This window comes from Pristiophorus japonicus, chromosome 21 (genome assembly GCF_044704955.1).
Source record: "Pristiophorus japonicus isolate sPriJap1 chromosome 21, sPriJap1.hap1, whole genome shotgun sequence".
Classification (NCBI taxonomy): Eukaryota; Metazoa; Chordata; class Chondrichthyes; family Pristiophoridae; genus Pristiophorus; species Pristiophorus japonicus.
Window position 1 is genome coordinate 15,153,343 of NC_091997.1, and position 8,747 is coordinate 15,162,089.

Below are 8,747 nucleotides of genomic sequence, written 5' to 3' on the forward strand. Positions count from 1 at the left end.
AGTCCAAGGGGCCGATTTTCGGCATCTCACCGCCCGCTGCCACCAACTGCCGCCCACTGCCACTTTCGGGATGGCCTGGAGTGGGCAGGGGGGGAGAGCTGCCGGGAACTGCTCGCTGATGTCAGCGGATGGCCGAGTGGCGCAACTGACCTCCCGCCCGCCGAGCTCCCAGATTCCTGTGGGTGGGAGTCGGCGGGACTCGGCGGCAGAACGGGAACAGGATCGCTCGCTGGCAGTTGGTCTGTCCCCGACGGTGAGTATGAAGAACCTGAAAAAAAGGTGAGTGAACATTTTAATTCTTTTTTTCAACAGTGACTTACCTGGATGGTGGCTCCTGAAGGTCTTCGGATACTTTTTAAATTTTTTGCTGTTGGCTTTTTTTTCAGGTCTTCCCGACCTTCCATGGGCCTGACTCCATCCTCGGCGGCACTTGGGTGGCAAGCGGATCTGCCGCCGAGAATGCGACCTCCTGCCCTCTGCCACCCAGATTGGTGGTGTATGTCTTCCATTTGCCGCCCACCGACCTACAAGGGGCCTTCTTCCTGAATATCCTGCCCAAAGTACCGTTCGGTACCTCGGTGGCCATTGGCGGCACTTTGGGCGGCACTTGGGCGGGCGGAGGCCTTGCTGAAAATCGGCCCCCAAGTCATTAACATATATCAATAAAAGCAGTGGTCCTAGTACTGACCCCCTGGGGAACACCACTGTGTACCTTCCTCCAGTTCAAAAAACAACCGTTCACCATTACGCTCTGTGTCCTGTCACTTAGCAATTTTCATATCCATGCTGCCACAGTCACTTTTATTCCATGGGTTCCAACTTTGATGGCAAGCCAATTATGTGGCACTTTATCAAATGCTTTTTGGAAGTCGATGTACACCATGTCAACTGCATTCCCCTCATCAACCGTCTCTGTTACCTCATCAAAAAATTCAATCAAGTTACTTAAACTCAGTTTGCTTTTAACAAATCCGTGCTGGCTTTCCTTAAGTAACCCAACCTTGTCCAAGTGTCCGTTAATTTTGTCCCCGATTATAGTTTCTAAAAGCTTCCCCACTACAGAGTTTAAACTGACTAACCTGTAGTTTCTGGGTTTATCCATACACCCCTTTTTGAACATTTTCAATTCTACAGTCCTCTGGCGCCCACCCCCCCGTATCTAAGGAGGATCGGAAGATTATGGTCCAGTACCTCCGCAATTTCCATCTTTATTTCCCTCATCATCCTAGGATGCATCCCATCCGGTCCTGTTGACTTAAGTACAGCCAGCCTTTCTAGTACCTCCTCGTTATCAATTTTTATCCCATCTAGTATCTCAACTACCTTCTCTTTCACTAAGACTTTGGCAGCATCTTCTTCCTTGTAAAGACAGATGCAAAGTACTCATTTAGTACCTCAGCCAAGCCCTCTGCCTCCATGCCTAGGTCTTCATTTTGGTCCCTAATCGGCTCCATCCCTCCTCTTACTAACCGTCTACTATTATGCTTATAGAAGATTTTTGGATACCCTTTTATGTTAGCTGCCAATCTATTCTCATACGCTCTCTTTGCCCCTCTCATTTCCTTTTTCACTTCCCCTCTGAACTTTCTATATTCAGCCTAGTTCTCACTTATATTCTGAACCTGACATAAGAACATAAGAAATAGGCGCAGGAGCAGGTCATTCGATGTCTCGAGCCTGCTCTGCCATTCAATAAGATCATGGCTGATCTTCTACCTCAACTCCACTTTCCTGCACTATCCCCATATCGCTTGATTCCCTTAATATCCAAAAATCTATCGATCTCTAGCTTGAATATACTCATACACCCCCTTTTTCTGCTTTATCTTACTCTCTATCTCTTTCGTCATCCAGTGAGCTCTAATTTTGGTTGCCCTACCTTTCCCTCTTGTGGACATGTACCTCGACTGTACTTGAACCATCTTCTCTTTAAAGGCGGCCCAATGCTCGATTACAGTTTTGCCTGTCAATCTTTGATTCCAATTTACGTGGGCCATATCCATTCTCAACCCACTGAATTGGCTTTCCTCCAATTGAGTATTTTTACTCTAGATTGTTCCCTGCCCTTTTCCATAGCTAATCTAAACCTTATGATACCATGATCACTAAATTCAAGACTTTTAAAGAAAAACAGTCACCAGCTACTCACCAATTAGCTCCTTGCCTTGTGTTAATGGCACTTTAGATGTCTTTACCTGGCTCCCTGACGCTCGCGCTGCCTCCGGGCTCTCGGGCTTACCTTTATCTCTGGCTGCTCCTCTCGCTCTCCCGCAGGTCTGCTCTCGGGCTTATTAACTATCTCCAAGCTCTGTGCTCCAAGCTCATTTTGCAATCATTGTTATCACATATTAAAAATAATAATTTTTGTGTAAAGTAAAGCCAAAAAGACACACTCTTAAACAAAATAAAAACACAATGGAGAAGATTCCAGCAACTTTAGTTAAAAGAGATTTACAAAGTTTTGACTTTTATATTTTATCAGTAGAAGGAACCTGTGGCGGGCAGCAGTGTCCCGTAGCGATCAGTGCTGGGCCCACTAATGGTCAGCATATAAACTATGGAACATCACTCCCTGCCAATTTGCGAAAGTTCCCTTAACTCCCATCCTGTTTTATGTTTTGTAGCCATCTTTCAATCCATTCTGCTACCTGCCCCTGGCTCCACACCCATGTGGCACCTTATTGAAAGGTCATGTCCACCACATCCACTGCATTGACCTTGTCTAATCTTTCTATTACTTCTACAAAAATTTAACTCAGGTTGGTTAAACAGAATCTTCGTTTAGCAATCCATGCTGACAATTTTTAAATATATTCTCCATCGCTAGATGTTTGGCTATCTAATCATTTAGCAGAAATTCTATTGGCGCGACATTTGTGGTCCTGATGACAGCGAACTGGCCACGTTCGCCGTCATTTTGCCTTTTGAAACTAATGGAAACTTTAGGATTTAGCACATGTGCAGCCTAATGCAGAAATCCTGATGTTGCGGTCTGTCATTCACTGCAACTCTACAGGCTGCGTGTGCCCCATCCCCACCCCCTCCACAGATCCGGCAATCAGTGAAATCTCTCAAATCATTGAAACTGACAAAAACTTTGGCTTTTCTGCAGTAATTATGCTTTTAAATACTCCATTAAAATTTAGACCCAAATGGATTAGGTGTAACTGGGGTTTTAACAGCATATTGATTGCTAAACGAAGGTTATGGCCCTGAAAACTAATTTTAATTTTGTGCAGTGCCAAATTTATCTATTTTAATAAAAATTCAAAATTTTAAGAAACTTAAAAAAAAAATTACATTTAAAAAAAAGTTTATTCCTCTTTATTTCAGGTTTGCCTTTATCCCGTGTGAGAGCCCCAATCTTTGTTTTTCTATCTCTAACATTTTTTTAAAGTTATAGTGCAGAATGCTGTAACATCTCAGCGGGGTACCAAAACATTAGCATTTCGATTGACCACAGATCTCCACAGATGCTGCCTGACCTAATGAATATTCCCAGCATTTTCTGTTTTTATTTCAGATTCCAGCATCGCAGTATTTTGCTTTTGTAATATTATTTAAAATTATTATTTGGTGGGCATATAACTTTTCTCTGTATCTTCCCTCGTTTTTTTTTAAGTTAAAAAATTCGAAACCATTTTATTTAAAATTACGTTTGATGGGCGTCTAACTCTTGTCTGTATTTACCCTGGTTTTTTAAAAAAAGTTTAAAAACAAAATCTAAAACCATTTTATTTAAAACGATGTGTGATGGGCCCCTGACTCCTCCCTGTATCTTCCTCAGGGTGTTTGCTGTTGCAATCTCAACAACTCTGGCTGCTTTTCCAGCATTTAAATTTCGCGCCGGCGTGGCGGGCGCGTTGGTAACTCTCGCGATGGTTCGGGCTTCGCCTCCTTCCCGCGGCGGAAAGAGCCGAACGCCCCTTGTGACGTCACCGGCGCTCGGCATGTTCCGGGCCCCGGGGCGGCGGAAGAGAAAACTCTCGGAAGATGGACGTGCTGCATTTCCCGCTCACTGCAGGCAGGCTGTGCGCTGCCCTTTTGGCCATTAGACTGAATCAGCCGGTGAGGGGGGAAAAGAGAGAGAGACGAGGGACGGCCGATAATATCCCTTATTAAAGGAGGTATTGTGCAGCTGCTGACAAGTCGGTCCCATGGTGTAATGGTTAGCACTCTGGACTTTGAATCCAGCGATCCGAGTTCAAATCTCGGTGGGACCTCAAATGTTTTTATAAATGGGAAAAGGTGTCAGGCAACAATGTATGTTAATGCCCACTTACTAATAAAAGCCTTGAGATATCCCAGCTATCCCACTTTTTTTTTTAATTGTGATTTTCCAATTATCTTATAGAAACGTTTAAAATAATGAAAGGGATAGACAAGATAGAGGCAGAGAGGTTGTCGGGGAGACTAGAACTAGGGGGGGCACAGCCTCAAAATACAGGGGGAGCCAATTTAAAACCAAGTTGAGAAGGAATTTCTTCTCCCAGAGGGTTGTGAATCTGTGGAATTCTCTGCCCAAGGAAGCAGTTGAGGCTGGCTCATTGAATGTATTCAAAACACAGATAGATAGATTTTTAACCAATAAGGGAATTAAGGGTTACGGGGAACGGGCGGGTAAGTGGAGCTGAGTCCACGGCCAGATCAGCCATGATCTTGTTGAATGGCGGAGCAGGCTCGAGGGGGCTAGATGGCCTACTCATGTTCCTAATTCTTATGTTCTCTCAATGCGCAGCCCAGTTTGTAATTGTGTGCGTGCTATTTACAGTGTCGTTTGTTGACCCAGTGCCTGTCTCTGCACTTGTGATTTAAAAAACCACCGTGCCCTCAGTCACTGTGGGCTGAACACCTCTCCACAAGGGTCACATTTTTTAAGGTAACACTTCAAAAGTACTTCATTGTCTGTGAAGTGCTTTAGGACGTCCTGCAAAGAGCTGTATAAGAATCTCCCATTCTTTCTGAGACAGCAGATCCTAAAATTCGTCTTAAAGCACGCAGGATATTTTGTGGAGGACATAAGTTGTGACAATACAGCGCAAGGCGATTTTAACTCCATCCTTCAGCCACACAGTGGGATTGGGAATTACCTGCCAGTATAAGTAAATCACCCCCTCCATTTAAAGTACTTGATAGAATGTGTTCCTATATATTGTCAACACAAAGAGAAACTTGTAATAAACATTTTTTTTTAGAAAGCTTTGTCAAATGAGGTGCATACCATTTGCAGCTGTCCCATGGAAGAGGGAACATTGGGAAAATGTGCAATAGATAAAAGAGTCTGAATTTTCAGCAGCTGAGCCGGAATCCGGCTTGGAAAAAGGCTGTTGACTAAGATAGACCGTGTCCTGTCAGGGTCTAACACGGTCAGAGGGCCGGCATTCCCTCGGCTCGACCTTCCTGCCTCCCTGCTCAATGAGGGATTCCTATTTTAATTGCACTCAAAGGGCTGGCACCGAGTTGCCCCAGTCTCAGCTGATAGAACTCAGCACCACAAAGTTCCCCTTTTGAATGGAACTTGCAGCACAAAGACGCTTAGCAGGCATTGTTCCGATTTCAGTAACATAAGCTACTAAAATGAGCATAAGCATGTGAGGTCCTACTGAGATTTGAGCTCTTAAGCACAAGAGTACCAGTGAAATGAAACATGCAAAGTTTCACTGAGACTTGCACTCATGTCCAATGGTTTTAAAGACCAAAGTGCTAAGAATTATTAACATTGTTAAAACATGCAAGGTCCCACCGAGATTTGAACTCGGATCGCTGGATTCAAAGTCCAAAGTGCTAACCATTACACCATGGGACCATATTGAAGAAAATGAGGTCCCACCCAGTTGAGAAATTGGATCATTGGATTCAAAGTTTTGCGTTGCACCGAGTGTCTGTTCTAACTGTCGGCAGCTCCACTCTGGAATCATTGGTGTCAAGATCTGGCACCCACCAGCCCAATATTAATGAGGTGTTCTCCCACTGATACCACAAACTTCAAAAGGGTCATCATCATCATCATAGGCAATCCCTTGAAATCGAGGAAGACTTACTTTCACTCTAAAAGTGAGTTCTCAGGTGACTGTACAGCCAAATACGGAAATTACAGTCACTGTCACAGGTGGGACAGACAGTCGTTGAACGAAGTCGTTTGGTGGTAAAAACAGAGAGACAGACTATTATCTGAATGGTGACAGATTAGGAAAAGGGATGGTGCAACGAGACCTGGGTGTCATGGTACATCAGTCATTGAAGGTTGGCATGCAGGTACAGCAGGCGGTTAAGAAAGCAAATGGCGAGGGGATTTGAGTACAGGGGCAGGGAGGTGTTACTACAGTTGTACAGGGCCTTGGTGAGGCCACACCTGGAGTATTGTGTACAGTTTTGGTCTCCTAACTTGAGGAGGGACATTCTTGCTATTGAGGGAGTGCAGCGAAGGTTCACCAGACTGATTCCCGGGATGGCGGGACTGACCTATCAAGAAAGACTGGGCTTGTATTCACCGGAGTTCAGAAGAATGAGAGGGGATCTCATAAAAACGTTTACAATTCTGACGGGTTTAGACAGGTTAGATGCAGGAAGAATGTTCCCAACGTTGGGGAAGTCCAAAACCAGGGGTCACAGTCTTAGGATAAGGGGTAAGCCATTTAGAACCGAGATGAGGAGAAACTTCTTCACCCAGAGAGTGGTGAATCTGTGGAATTCTCTACCACAGAAAGTTGTTGAGGCCAATTCACTAAATATATTCAAAAAGGAGTTAGATGTAGTCCTTACTACTAGGGGGATCAAAGGGTATGGCGAGAAAGCAGGAATGGGGTATTGAAGTTGCATGTTCAGCCATGAACTCGTTGAATGGCAGTGCAGGCTCGAAGGGCTGAATGGCCTACTCCTGCACCTATTTTCTATGTTTCTATGTTTCTATGAAAGGGTGAGTGGGGAGTCTGGTTTGCCGCACGCTCCTTCTGCTGGCTGCGCTTGATTTCTGCATACTCTCGACAACGAGACTCGAGGTGCTCAGCGTCCTCCCGGACGCTCTTCCTCCACTTAGGGTGGTCTTTGGTCAGGGATTCCCAGGTGCCGGTGGGGATATTTCACTTTATCAAGGAGACTTTGAGGTTGTCCTTGAAACATTTCCTCTGCCCACCTAGGGCTCCCTTGCCGTGTAGGGGTTCCGAGTAGAGCGCTTGCTTAAGGAGTCTTGTGTCGGGCTTGCGGATGATGTGGCCCGCCCAATGTAGCTGGTTGAATGTGGTCAGTGCTTCAATGCTGGGGATATTGGCCTGATCGAGAATGCTGATGTTGGTGCGTGGATTTGCAGGATCTTGTGGAGGCAGCGCTGATGGTATTTCCCCAGCGCTTTGAGGTGTCTACTGAATATGGTCCACATCTCTGAGCTATATAGGAGGGCAGGTTTCACTACTGCCCTGTAGACCATAAGGTTGGTGCCAGATTTGAGGTCCTGGTCTTCAAACAGGCGACCGAAGACTGCGCTGGCACACTGGAGTCAGTGTTGGACCTCGTCGTTGATGTCTGTCCTCGCTGTTAGTAGACTCCCGAGGTATGGAAACTGGTCCACGTTGTCTAAGGCCGCGCCGTAGATTTTGATGACCAGGGGGCAGTGCTGTGTGGCGGGATCAGGGTTGGTCGAGGACCTTTATCTTACGATTGTTTCGTGTAAGGCCCATGCTTTCGTACGCCTCGGTGAAGATGTTGATGATGGCTTGGACTTCAGCCTCTGAATGTGCGCAGCCTTCAGCTGTCTGTCGAGCTGCTTTGCTGCTCCCGAATTGCGTTGCTGCTTTCAGTTCAGAAATGCCCTGTGCTTGCAGTTTATTAGCTCCTGGATCTCCTGGTCATTCTCGTCAAACCAATCTTGGTGTTTCCTGGTTGAGCGACCGAGCGTCTATTCGCAGGTGCTGGTTATGGTGGCTCGCAGGGTAGGCCAGGCGCTGTGGGCACTCTGCATCTCGGGGTCATCAAGGGTCGCCACGTTGGCAGTGAGGAGCTGGCTGTATAGGGCTCACTTAACTAGGCCTTTGAGTACCCCGGCGTTGATTTTTCTGCAGCATTGCTTCTGTTGCCATCGCCGCTTTGGGGCTATATTAATGTTGATGACGGAACGGATTAGGCGATGGTCCGTCCAGCAGTCGTCATCTCCTACCATGGCATGGGTGATGTGCATGTCCTTGCGGTCCCTCACTCGGATGATGACGTAGTCGAGCAGGTGCCAGTGCTTGGAGCGAGGGTGTTGCCACAATGCATTGTACTTGTCCCTCTGGCGGAACAAGGTGTTGGTGATGTCAATGTCATTTTGTCAGGAGCAGGGTACCGCTGGAGTTGGTTTTCCCTACCCCCTCTCTGCCGATCATGCCTCCCCAGAGGTCTGTGTCCTTACCGACTCTGGCATTGAAATCGCCGAGGAGGATCAGTTTGTCGTCCGTAGGGACTCGGGACAGGAATTATTCGAGGCTGGCGTAGAATTCCTCTTCGTCAGTTGCCACAAAAAACATAGAAACATAGAAAATAGGTGCAGGAGCAGGCCATTCAGCCCTTCTAGCCTGCACCGCCATTCAATGAGTTCATGGCTGAACATGAAACTTCAGTACCCCCTTCCTGCTTTCTCGCCATAACCCTTGATCCCCCGAGTAGTAAGGACTTCATCTAACTCCCTTTTGAATATATTTAGTGAATTGGCCTCAACTACTTTCTGTGGTAGAGAATTCCACAGGTTCACCACTCTCTGGGTGAAGAAGTTTCTC

The 8,747-nt window shown here is 46.3% G+C and overlaps 2 non-coding genes across 2 annotated transcripts; one reads left to right on the plus strand and one right to left on the minus strand.

Annotated features, from left to right (window-relative positions):
* The first annotated feature begins 4,151 nt into the window (after positions 1-4,151).
* Positions 4,152-4,223, plus strand: trnaq-uug (transfer RNA glutamine (anticodon UUG)). Its single transcript has one exon. It is a non-coding gene; the product is annotated as a tRNA-Gln (tRNA).
* A 1,511-nt stretch (positions 4,224-5,734) lies between these two features.
* trnaq-uug (transfer RNA glutamine (anticodon UUG)) lies at positions 5,735-5,806 on the minus strand. The gene has a single exon. It is a non-coding gene; the product is annotated as a tRNA-Gln (tRNA).
* Positions 5,807-8,747: the final 2,941 nt, after the last annotated feature.